Raw genomic sequence first — 11,945 nt, 5'->3', positions numbered from 1 at the left:
ACCAGCCTGCCTGTAGCTTCCCTATGTCTATACCTCCAATCAAGTCATACTCACTCCACTTCCTGCCTCTGACTCAGCTAAAATGCAAATGGTAGCACTTCCTTGCAACCTCTGAACAAATGGCCTTCGCTTGTTCTCATTTGATTGCTCTTCCATTTATTTTCAAGCTCTCTTTATAAGAGAAAGGTAGACAGAGAGTGTTGAGATTCAGACACACAGAAAAACCAAGTGAAGATGGAGGCACAGACACCCAAGTCACATAGTCACCAGGATAGGTGTGTCTGGAGCCACCCAAAACTGGAAGAGGCAAGGAAAGCTTCAAAGGGTACAAAGTCCTGTCAACACCTCTATTTTATAACCTGGCCTCCATAACTGTGAGGGAACAAATTTTTGTTATTGTAAACTGCTAAGAGCCATAGCCAAGTAATATGATGCATGGCATTTTTGGTTGAAAGGTGATGCCAGCTAGCCATTGAGATGATATGATTATGTTAAGATTTGCATTCATATGGATATTGGACTCCTGCTGTCCACCTTGGCCTGCTATGGGACTCCTGGAGAGTTCCCATTGGTTGGGGAAGTGTGGTAGGAGGGAATTCCGGAGGAGGAACTTCCTCTTGCTCATGTGTGTGGATTGGCAATCTTCCCAGGCACATATGGGGCGTTAGCGGCAGTTTCAAAAAATAAGTTTGTTCCTGCTTGAGTGGCTCCTGATTTTGTGCCCAGTCAGACTGCGACAGTAAACCATCTAGTTTGTGGTAATTTGGTATGGCATCCCCGGGAAACTAGTTTAAGCTTTTAAGAAGGAAAACTTTATCTGTTATATTACCTTTTCATTAAAGATCCATAAATTGTAGTGGAAATGCCTTAAAAACAATGCTAATGATTTTTTTTTTTAATTTCTTTTGTTTTCATAAAATTTACATGTTAGGGTAAGTCTGGGGATTTCCCCAGCAGCTCCCCTTGAAAAGACAGACCCAATCTGTCTTCAGAATAAATGTTCTAAATCTCTATGAGGAAGAACACATATAGTCAAATAATTAAAATGGAGAGGCAGAGTAGATGCTCTCCTAGCCTATCTACATTGGACCTCTAAGCAATTAACCCTATTTCTTTTTTAAATCTTAAGTGGCTAATTCCCATATCATGCTAAATGCTCATGGCTAGCAAAGTTCCCTCCAGTGAGGCTGCCCATTTTTGCACTACCAGATGCAGGGTCCTATGAGTTGCTTGTGTTTATTTCCAATCTGTTTATGCCACTTGTATTGGATACTGTGCTTTTATAACACACACATAAATAAAATAGCATGGATATAAAGTTTATCATTTCTTTAAAAACTATGTTTAATATTTTGGAAATATCCAATAAAGCTGTATGATATAACTATAAAGATTATAAAGATTAAAATTGCACTCAGATTGCTTCACAAGTGCCTTTATTCTCCTCTTAAAGGAACAAAATCTGGGAAATCTTACTAGTGGGTTAGCTGTATGATTTATGCAAGAGATAAAATACACAACTCCAATCAGTAAACCATGTGCAAAGAAAAGGCCCTGGGCTTTCTGAATAGATTGGCAAATGAGCAGACAGCTGTTTTAGGTAAAAAATAAAAGTTTATACTGTTACACTCTTTTCATGATTTTCTGACTTAACTGCTCTTTTCTATTTTTAAAAAAGCTTTGCTTAGATAGAATTTATATAACATAAAGTTCATCCATATACAGTATACAAATCAATGGTTAGCCAACTTTTTCAATTTATTGTTTGGATAGAGGTCTGGACTGCATCAAAGAGGGTTTCTGGTATGTGAACAAAATGCTAAAGAAACAATTCTGCATCTAGGATGGGAATTCAAGGAAGGCTATGTTTGAGCTTGAAGACTGAATAAGGAGCAGTTAGTTAAACAGGCATACAAAAAGAAGGATGTCCTAAGTAGAACAAACAGCAAGTGTAAAGATGAAGTCATGTGGCCTATCCAAGGAACAGCCTTTATTTGAATGGCTTGGGAAGAAGGCCATTATTTTTTCAAAACAAATTATGCATCTAAATCACCTGTAAAGAATAAAACAAGAAAGAAAAATATGACATGCCAGGACTGACTCTAGGAGATTTTGAATAAATGTATATCTGCGGTGGGGTTCCCTGCATTATTATTATTTTTTAAAGTTCCACTTTAATTCTGATGGGTAGCCATGACTGAAAACCACTGGGGTAGGATGAGTAAGAATGGGATGACAGATGAAGTTAGTACCAGAAAGTGAAAGGAAATGACTGTAGTTGGCAGAAGTTTTTCTCCCTTTAACATAGCACATGCCTTCCATACTTACCTGCTCAATATTTATTAAATCATATTCTTGCAGGAAAGGTAACAGATGCTTAATTGTACCTTTAACACGATTCTAAGGATTGGTGCCTTCTCCAATTACAGGCACCAATAAATAAACACAAATTAACAAACTTTCTTCCCTAATAACTTCACTATTTTGAAATAGTTTCTCTTTTTGTTTTTTACTGCCACTACTGATGCATGAAAGAATTTGAATTCTCAACACTGTCTATATAAATACAGTAAACTTGCTTTAACAACTACAAGACCTATATTTTGCTTGAGGTAAAAGTTAACATAAAACAACAGTGTACCTTCTGGTTAGGTGTACCACTTACCACTCAAGGTTCTTAACAGATGTCCAGGGAAAATACCAATTTGACAAGAACAGTTGCCAGGGATAAGGAGAATGGGCTCCTATTCTGGGCTGATGCTCCCAGTCTCTGGTCAAGAAGAAACAGGTGCCCACCTCCAGAGATTCTCTGTCATTCATGCAAAGCTTCTTCAGCACTTATCACCTGAACAATAATAAGGGGACCTCTTCTTCCATCTTAGCCAGTTCTACAGAGACTCTTATTCTGAGGAGGCTGGATTTTTTCCCCTTCACTTCATAGCACATGCCTTCCATACCTTAGCTGCTCAATATGTGTGAAATCACACTCCTGGAGGAAAGGTAAGGGACGCTGTACCTTTAACACTATTCTAAGAATCGGTGCCTTCTTCCAATTAGAGGAACCCACTATTTAAAAGGGCAAAAAGGCGGGGAGGGGCATAAGCGACCCTTGTGTAGTCAATAAAAGTGAGGGAGCTGTCATGAGGATTGGCTTGTCTCAAGAAAGGCAGAATCACCAAAAGGCAAACAAAACCACACTAACCAATCCTCCCCTAGAGGCCCATGCCTTGAACCTGGAGGGGACAAGTCCTAAGAGGTAACCTGACAGGATCCGGCCTGGGCTCCATAAACCAAGTGTCCCCGCCCCACTGCTGGCTCAGAGGGTCATCGGGAAGCGCCAGCTGCGGGGAGTTCCAGTCCGCTCAGAGGACTCGCCCGCAGCCCGGACTCCTGCCCTCCGCGCGCTAGCGGCCCCACAACCGCCATTCCCGCCGCCCGGCCCTCACAGGACCCGCCGTTCCCTCCTGGCGACCGCTCCACGGCGCCCCCGCTCCCGCCGCCCCCTCTCCGGGTCCGGGGTGCCCGCCTCGGGCCCGCTGACCCGCCTGGCTCCGCCAGAGGGTCCTCCGCGGCTGCGGCTCCTGACTGGGAACTGCTGAGCTGCGGCGGGCGCTCGGCGTGGACCGGTCCCAGGAATCCCCGGCCCCCATCCTCTGCCATCGGGTTTCCACCCGGAGCGGACGCTGACGTTGCTGGGGCGCCAGGGCGCGGTGAGGGGCAAAGGTGCGTGGGGCCCGCGGCTTCCGGGTTTCGGGCGGACTCGGGGCGCGGGAAGGAGGCTGCGGGTCGTGGCCGAGCTGCCTGCAGACAGGCCGACAGCCGAGGTGAGGCGCGAGAAGGGAACCGCGCTGCTGCGAGTCTGTCCGCAGGTCCCAAAGCCCTAAGCGGGCGGGAGCGGTCGGTGGAGCAGCCGGGCGGGTGCGGAGCTGCCACCCGTGCTCCGGAGCCGAGCGCCACACAGTGGACAGGGACTCCGCGGTGACAGACATGCCGCGTGGGAATCCATGGTGTCCAGCAAAGGCGGGTGGCCACCCTCTCACAGCTGTGGAAATGAAGGGCGGCGGGAGCGGAGAGGACGAGGGGCGGCGGGAGAACAGGGTCCGGGCAAAAGGGTCACCCAAAGCGTCACCAGGGAGGGACCCTTAACCCCGCGTGGGCTGAAGGTGAGGAGTTGGGCGCCAACCAGAATAACCAGGTGGGTAGGAAGCGCCTGGGATCCAAGTGGCGGCCGCTTCCGTGATCCTGGCCCAGAAGGCACACACTGAGGGAAGTCCCTTAGCCCTCGGCTTTCATCCCACAAAACTTCGATTTTCAGGTTAAAATCTTAAACTTAAGGCCTCTCTGGGTTTCATATGAGGGAGGTGACCCAATTTAACAATTATGCAGAACCAATGGTAGAGCACGTAGATTGACACCCTGTAATTAAAAAACAGGACTTTCTAAGGCAACAGGTAATTTTCTACTGAAAAAGAATTATTGTTCTGGAAAGATGTACCCACCTGTTCACAAAAAGAATAAAAGATCACTTTGGCATGTTTCTCTCATGATTAATAGTGGTCTGTCTTTTCTGGAAGGGGTATAGGTACTATTCGGTTACTTTTTAAAATATATATATCTATGTAGATGGACACAATGACTGCATTGTTTTATTTTTATGTGGTGTTGTAGATGGAATGCCTCACACTTGCTAGGCAAGCACTCTTCCACTGAGCCACAACCCCAAGCCTATTTTGATTATTTTTTGAGATCAAGACAATTATTTTTTAAAATTTGCCACACATTTCTGTTGTAAGTGTTGTATTCTTGCGCCAATTTTTCTTTTTTCAGGTAATTTCTTTGGCACAGAAGTCTTCTTTGAAAAACTTTGTGTATTATTGAGGATGGCAGAAGCAGTTTTGATTGATCTCTTTGGTTTGAAATTGACCTGTCAGGAAAACTGCCATGAGACATTGTTGAAGACACTGAATGCCATCCACCTTGCTGTCAAGGCCAAGTTCCTTTGCATAATGGGTTGCAAGTAACATGAGGTATGAAAGAGAAGGTGAACATGATAATTGTGAACTGGAAACAAGCAATGGATTATTAGGTCTCTTGAGAGAATTTGAGACTGTTAGTAATTCCAGCATGGCTGCCTCTTTGTATATCATTAAACAAAAAATAAATGAAAAAAATCTGAACAGCATTGAGGTAATTGTACCTGCACACAGGAAAACCTTAATGAAGGCTTTTATTGATCATCTCTTCATTAGGGTTTACAATTTTGAGTTTGAAGATTTATAGGTGACTTTGAGGGATGGCCTTTTGAAACAGTCCACTGAGATAAACACAATCCAGCTCATGAACTAGAAGAAATCCAGAGTGAAATAGACTCATATTTGAGAAGTCTGCCAGCACTGAAAGGAGAATTAACTATTATCACATCTCCTTTGGTCCCAGGTATATTCAACATTCTCTGTTGTTTTTCTGTATATGTGAAAATCCAGTCTGTCTTCAGAAGTTGCTCACCTCTCCTCACCTTTTCTTTTGTTCACTTATTGTTCATTAGCATTATTTGCAATGTGTGTTATGGATGGCCTTGTGGGTCAGGGTGACAAGGGAAGACTCCTTCAAAGCCATACTAAATAAACAAATTTGTTCTAAACAAATTTAGCTTTAAGCAAATTTCCCAGCCCTTCTTTATGATGCAATTTATAACACTAGAAATCTTTGATTTAGAAGTTCTGAAACAGGAACTCATTAAAACTTTCCCAGAAGAAATTGACTATTTTTAAAATAGTCAATCTTCCTTCTTGGTTAGACAATATTTACTGTGAGCTATATGCTGTTGGTACCAAAAGACAGGTGAGACAGAAGATACCCTTTGAAGAGCAGTAATCCCATATGGAAGGTAAACAGCAGTAGGTAATAAGAACATATGGAGGTACAAAGTGCTGTCAGAATTAGAAGCCAGATAAATAAGAGCTGGTTGAAGTGATCAGGGAGGTCTGCTGGAGAGACTGGCTTTTGTAATGCTTTGTAGTCCTTTGGAGAGCATCTTTTTAATCTTCATTACTTGTCTTCAACAGATATTTTCATACATGGATTTACTACAAGAACAGGTGGGATATCTTATATACCAACTCTTAGCTCCTTCAATCTCTTCAGTAGTTTCAAACGAAGAGATCCCAAGGTAGTTGTTCAAGAAAATCTACATAGGTGGCAAATACTGCAGGTTTTAATGTGGAAAATTTTTATCAAATAAAGGTAAAATTTTGTTTCATATTTTGAACCTATTTTTAGATCATACCAGTAACTACATGGAATTTAATTAAGGTATTTCTCTTTGCCTCTGGTATTTTATCTAAAATTTTAGTAGTAGTTTCCTTAGATTTATATATCATAGCCTAAAGATCAATTTTATGAAATGTATAAATCTCATATATTTACATAAATCTCATATTTGGATTTTTTTTATCTAGAGCTCTTCAATTCTAAAAGTATGGTTAATACTTCATATAGTAACACTGTCCTTTTTGATGTAGAAGAAAGATTCCTGAATGGTAAGAAAGAAAAGCCATTATTTTCTAAACACTAGCGTCATAATTAAGGTATAATATCTTGTTCCTTACAAAATTCTAGCTTTATTTGCGTCTAGGAAAAATAAATGCAATATTAATTTGATAATTAATTTTAATTTCTTATTAAAATGTTAAATTTCTACTTTTTGGAAGACTAGTACCCATTTCAAGTATGAGGTATTCATCATGAGCTTTATTGAACTCTTAAGTGTTAAGACCTAGATTCCTCTGAATAAAACATGCAGAGATATTGCATGTAGTGTTTTGTATTGAAATGATAGACCTATTGAATTCTAATAATTTAAGCTGGTTACATAATTTTGCACTGAAATAAGTACTTTCAGAAAAGCTTATGTTATGAGAAACCCCATTTTCAAAATCTTTTTATCATGTATCTTTGATATTAGACTGATCATGCCAATGAAGTGTGGATTATGGGAAGGGAGGAGCCTGGATCTTTTAATGGAATAACCTTGAACCAGAGAGGAGTCACAATAGCAGCTCTTGGTGCTGATTGCATACCTGTAGTTTTCGCAGATCTTGTCAAAAAAGCATGTGGGGTTTCTCACTCTGGTAAATATACTTAAGCATTGAGGATTTTCCTAAATTTTTAGTAGAGAAAGAAAATGAATTTTTCTAGTGGGCCTGACAGTTAATTATACTACTTTGTGATCAATGTAATGATAAGGTGGGGCCTGCATACTCTTATTATAGGAGCAGATAAAGGGAATATATAAGTCAAATGATATGAATTAGAGTAGAATTCCCAAAGGAGATGGTCCCTAGGTAGATTCCTGAGGAGTCTTTAGGTTTTGGTTCAGTGTCAGTGTTTGTAAGCAAGGATATTATTAACATTAAGGGGTAAGATAATTCTACTGTGACCTTGAAAGTATCTTTGGCCCTTGCAATTCTTAATGCCAGTAGCACCCCCAGTCATTGCAATAATCAAACAGCAACCCTCCATGCTTGTCTAAGTACTGCCTAGGGACATGGTGTTGCCTCTGTTTGGGAACCCTTGGTATTCAGGCACCAGGGAGTAGGAATGTCAGGCGTGGTGTACAAAGGAATTCACACAGATGCAGCAGCCCATGTAAAAGTAGGGAGTTTAAAAAAGGAAGACATGTTTGCAAACTGCATTTAGTTTTAATGACTACATGTGTTTAACTATAACTGTTGCCAAAGAGCACAGATGTAATTTAAGATGCTATACTAAGGTTATAGATTTTTTTTTTTTGTGCGCGAAGGTATTTGAAAATAATATTTAGTTATCCTGTGGTTATGATTCTATGTAAAATGAGAACTGATGTTTTGAATTCCTTAATACTTGTAAATCTGTGACTACATTGATACTTAGTCTATAGAGAAGAAAGTGACATATTTTTCTTCTGACCTAGCTAAATTAATGGAATTGGTTGAGAAGTCAGGTTTATCATATGACATTGTCAAAAGTTGTTTAAGTTTTGAATCTCAGTTCTTGGTTTTAAAAAGGAAATATTAACTAATAATATTTTGAAATGTTTAGTTTTAAGATCTCTAAGACAAAGCAGTCAAAATGAAGTTATAAAAGTGAACTTTCACGTTATACTTAAAGTAACCTTGAAATAGGATACAGTTGGATGTGTTACTTATTATTTTATCAGCTATCAGAAAGTATAAAATTCTTCTATATGATTAATTTAATAAAAATTCCTCAGTCAGATGAATATATTTGCCTATGCATGTCCTTCAGGAAAGAAACAAATAGGGGATGAATACATTATAGGTGTGTGAATAATTAATCAAGGCAGATAGATGCTCTTGTCCACATAAAAGTCTTGACAATATCTCTTTTTAGCTCAGAATGCTTTTTTCTAGTTACTTTCTTTTGAAATAACTGCTTTTAATTTCAGAGGTAGCTCAAAATCATCATGTTAAAAATGCAATATGTTTTTCCTACATTTCCTTCTTTACCACATTGTTTTTCTATTTTGGCTACTAATATACCATCCACTTACCTAGAATCTGATATTTCATTCTGTTCTTCCCATAACCACATATCCAGTGGGTTCCCAGCAGAAGTTTAATTTATCATCTAAATATTTGTGGCTTTCATCATCTTCTTCCTTTATCTGGAAATATTAGTCTCTTCTCCTGAGTGCTTAGTTTTAGAAGCATATACATATGGAGTGCTGAAGGAGGGAGTAAGGGGGCTCCTCACTGTCCAGCTTCATCAGCTGAATCTAACTCCCAATATAGGGAACAAAGGAAAAAAGCAACAGTGTTTGGTTTTTGTCTTCCAGAAGTAGATGAAAGCAGGAGCGAAGGAAATGGTTTAATCTTAGAATTCCACAGGATCCAATAAAGAGGAAGGGAAGTTTGTAAAAGGGAAAGTTAATGGAAGTAGACTTGTTTTGTGGGTAGAAAGTGAGGTAGAAATGAAAACTACAAAATACTGCTGAAAGAAATGAAAGAAGAAACAAACAAATGGTAAGAAAATCCCATATTCATGGATTGAAGGAGTTAATATTGATGTCAATATTACCTAAAGTGGTCTACAGATTTATGCAATCCCTGTAAAATCCCAAAGGCACTTTTTTTTATAAATAAATCCATCCCAAAATTTCACTGGAATCTCAAAGGGATTCTGATAGTTACAACAATCCCAGGGGGTGGGGGGGGGGAGGAACAATGTTGAGTGACTCACAGCTCCAAAAACACTATGGCAATTCCTCAAAATTTCAAAATAAAATTGCCATATGATTTATCAACTATATATCTGAATATACATTTTAAAAAATTGAAAGCAGAATCTAAGACATATCCCGCCCCATGTTCATAGCAGCATTATTCATAATACCTAAGAGGTGGAAGCAAACTAAATATCCAGTGATAGGTGAATGAATGAACAAATTGTGGTATACCATAATGGAATATTATTTAGCCTTAAAAAGGTAGGAAATTCTGACACAATACATCATGGGTGAGCCTTGACACGGTTATGCTAAATAAAATAAACCACTCCCCAAAAGATAAAAACTATGTGATTTCAGTTATAGAAATATCTAGAGTAATAAAATTTGTAGAAACAAAGAAGAATTGTGATGCCACAGAACTGAGGGAAGGGAGAAATTAGTTATTAAATGGATGTAGAGATTCAGATTTGCAGAATGAAAAAATTCTGCAGGAGATTGGTAAATATACTTAATACTACTGAATTGTACACTAAAAATGGTAAATTTTATATGTTTCTTTCCACAATTAATAATTTGTAAAGAGAGAAGACTAAGATGGTATAAATGAAGCTTATAGAACAGTTTTTAAAGGAAGAGGACAGTGACTCCTATTAAATAACTATTCTGTGTCACGTATTTTGTAAAAGTACATCACACTTTGGAAAAAGTACCATGTGTAATAATTATGAATCAGAAGCTGAATCTATTCATTTTTAACTTAGACACAAATTGAGTTGAAATTTTATGTTTTAATCTTCCTTATCTCTTTTTCTTCCTATTTTCCAGGCCTGAGAGGTACTTTATTAGGTTTGCTATGGCTACAGTGAATGCTATGATAGCAGAATATGGCTGTAGTTTAGAAGACATTATTGTTGTACTGGGACCTTCAGTAGGACCTTGCTGTTTTACTCTTCCCAGGGAATCAGCAAATGCATTTCATAATCTTCATCCTGAATGCCTGTGACTTTTTAACTCACCCAGACCCCATATTGACATCCCTAAAGCCACCAGGTATGTTTGATTTTCACTGTGGAACTTCAAGTTTGATTATTGTTCATTGCTTCTGAAATGAAAATTATTTTAGAGACCAGTTGCTAACTCCAAGAAGAAGGTGGCAGATATACCCTGCAATATACACTACACAAAAACTCATTTTAAATATAAAATCTATTCTCAACATGTGCAAATGACATAAAATTTCTTGCCTGGTATCTCTCGTTGATTTGAAAGTGAAGGAAGAAGCAGTTGGCCTTGAAAAAGATTCAGTTTCTACTTAAACTTAACTAGCATTTACTTGACATTACAGTCATTCCTTGGGTAAACTCTCTAGAATATAAAAACATTTGGAAAGCTAATATTTTAAAATTGTTCATATTTTCTAATTAATTGGAAGGATATATGTCTTCGAAAAAATATTAGGTAACATAAATATACAGTCACTTTTCTTTTTTGTGGTCTCATGCATCTTGAATTTAAAAAATTTTGCTTTTAATATCTATTGAAAACTATTTGTTATTTCTACAAAGAAAAATTGATAGCTGATTTGAATTGTGTTCCTATTCTAGTCAGTAAAAACCTTACTCATTTAATACCTAAGTATAAAGAATTGGAATTGATTCTTGATTTGACTTGTCAAATAATATCACTAATTTTCATTCATATTTCAAGTGTTTTAGAGAAGCAAGATTTCAGTGAAAAATATGGCTAATTAAGAGGAAAGAAGACCAGACCGTTAGATGACTAAAAAGCACACTCTGTCTAAGCCAAATGAATCTTGGTTAAAAATACTCTTGTAGTTTGAAAAATTTCTTCTTAAGTAAGCCCTTGATTTTGATTATAAAATTCTGTAACTAGATTATGTCTACAGGACAGTATGGAAGTTCATACATTTCATTCATAAACCTAGGTGATAAAAATCTACCATTTCTTAGCTATTCCTTGTTGTGAACATAAGTAACAATTTGCATTATTCCTACCAGATTTTTTATAGAACTCTTTTACATCGTTGTACATACTGTTTTCATATTTCTTTGGCATTTGGTAAAATAAATGCTTGCTCTCTTTTGAAAAATCTTTATCTTAAGGATTCTTCTAGAACAAGGAGGAATTCTTCCACAGAATATTCACGACCTGAACCAGAATCTCAACCTTTGTACATCTTGCCATCCTGACAAATTTTTCTCCCATGTCCGAGATGGCCTTAATTTTGACACACAGATTGGCTTCATATTGATTAGAGAATGAAGTACTGGGTTCTCCCTTCCCTCTCCAGTCTCTCTTGCCTCATTCTCTGACTCCCTCTCTTTCTCCTTCTTTCTCTTCATCTCTTCTTCTTCCTCTTCTAGCCTTTTTCTCCCCTCATTTAAAAAAATAATTAAGTATACTTAATTTTACCCTTTTATTCCTATAAAAAGAATTGGTTTTTCTTTTATTGAGACCATAGGTAGTAGAAAAGTTCATTTTCAGTAACATTCTATTATAAAAATGAGCCATTCCTTTTCCTAGTTAGTGAATAATCAGGCAGGTTTATATTAAAAGAATATAAATTGATATAGTTTTTAAGAAATGCTGTAAGTTCTTTGAGTTTACTATATACTTGATATCTGTACATTTCTATCATCATCTTTATGCCTTTTTAAAAAAAATTGTTGAAATGACATCTTTGCATAAAGATCTA

General features: G+C 37.9%; 1 pseudogene; it reads left to right on the top strand.

The window, feature by feature from the left end:
- Positions 1–4,848: 4,848 nt before the first annotated feature.
- LOC143411612 (purine nucleoside phosphorylase LACC1-like) lies at positions 4,849–11,512 on the top strand (annotated as a pseudogene).
- Positions 11,513–11,945: the final 433 nt, after the last annotated feature.

This window comes from Callospermophilus lateralis, chromosome 12 (genome assembly GCF_048772815.1).
Source record: "Callospermophilus lateralis isolate mCalLat2 chromosome 12, mCalLat2.hap1, whole genome shotgun sequence".
In the NCBI taxonomy this organism is placed as follows: Eukaryota; Metazoa; Chordata; class Mammalia; order Rodentia; family Sciuridae; genus Callospermophilus; species Callospermophilus lateralis.
Note: the sequence above shows the minus strand (reverse complement) of the source record. Positions and strands in the feature narration are given on the sequence as shown.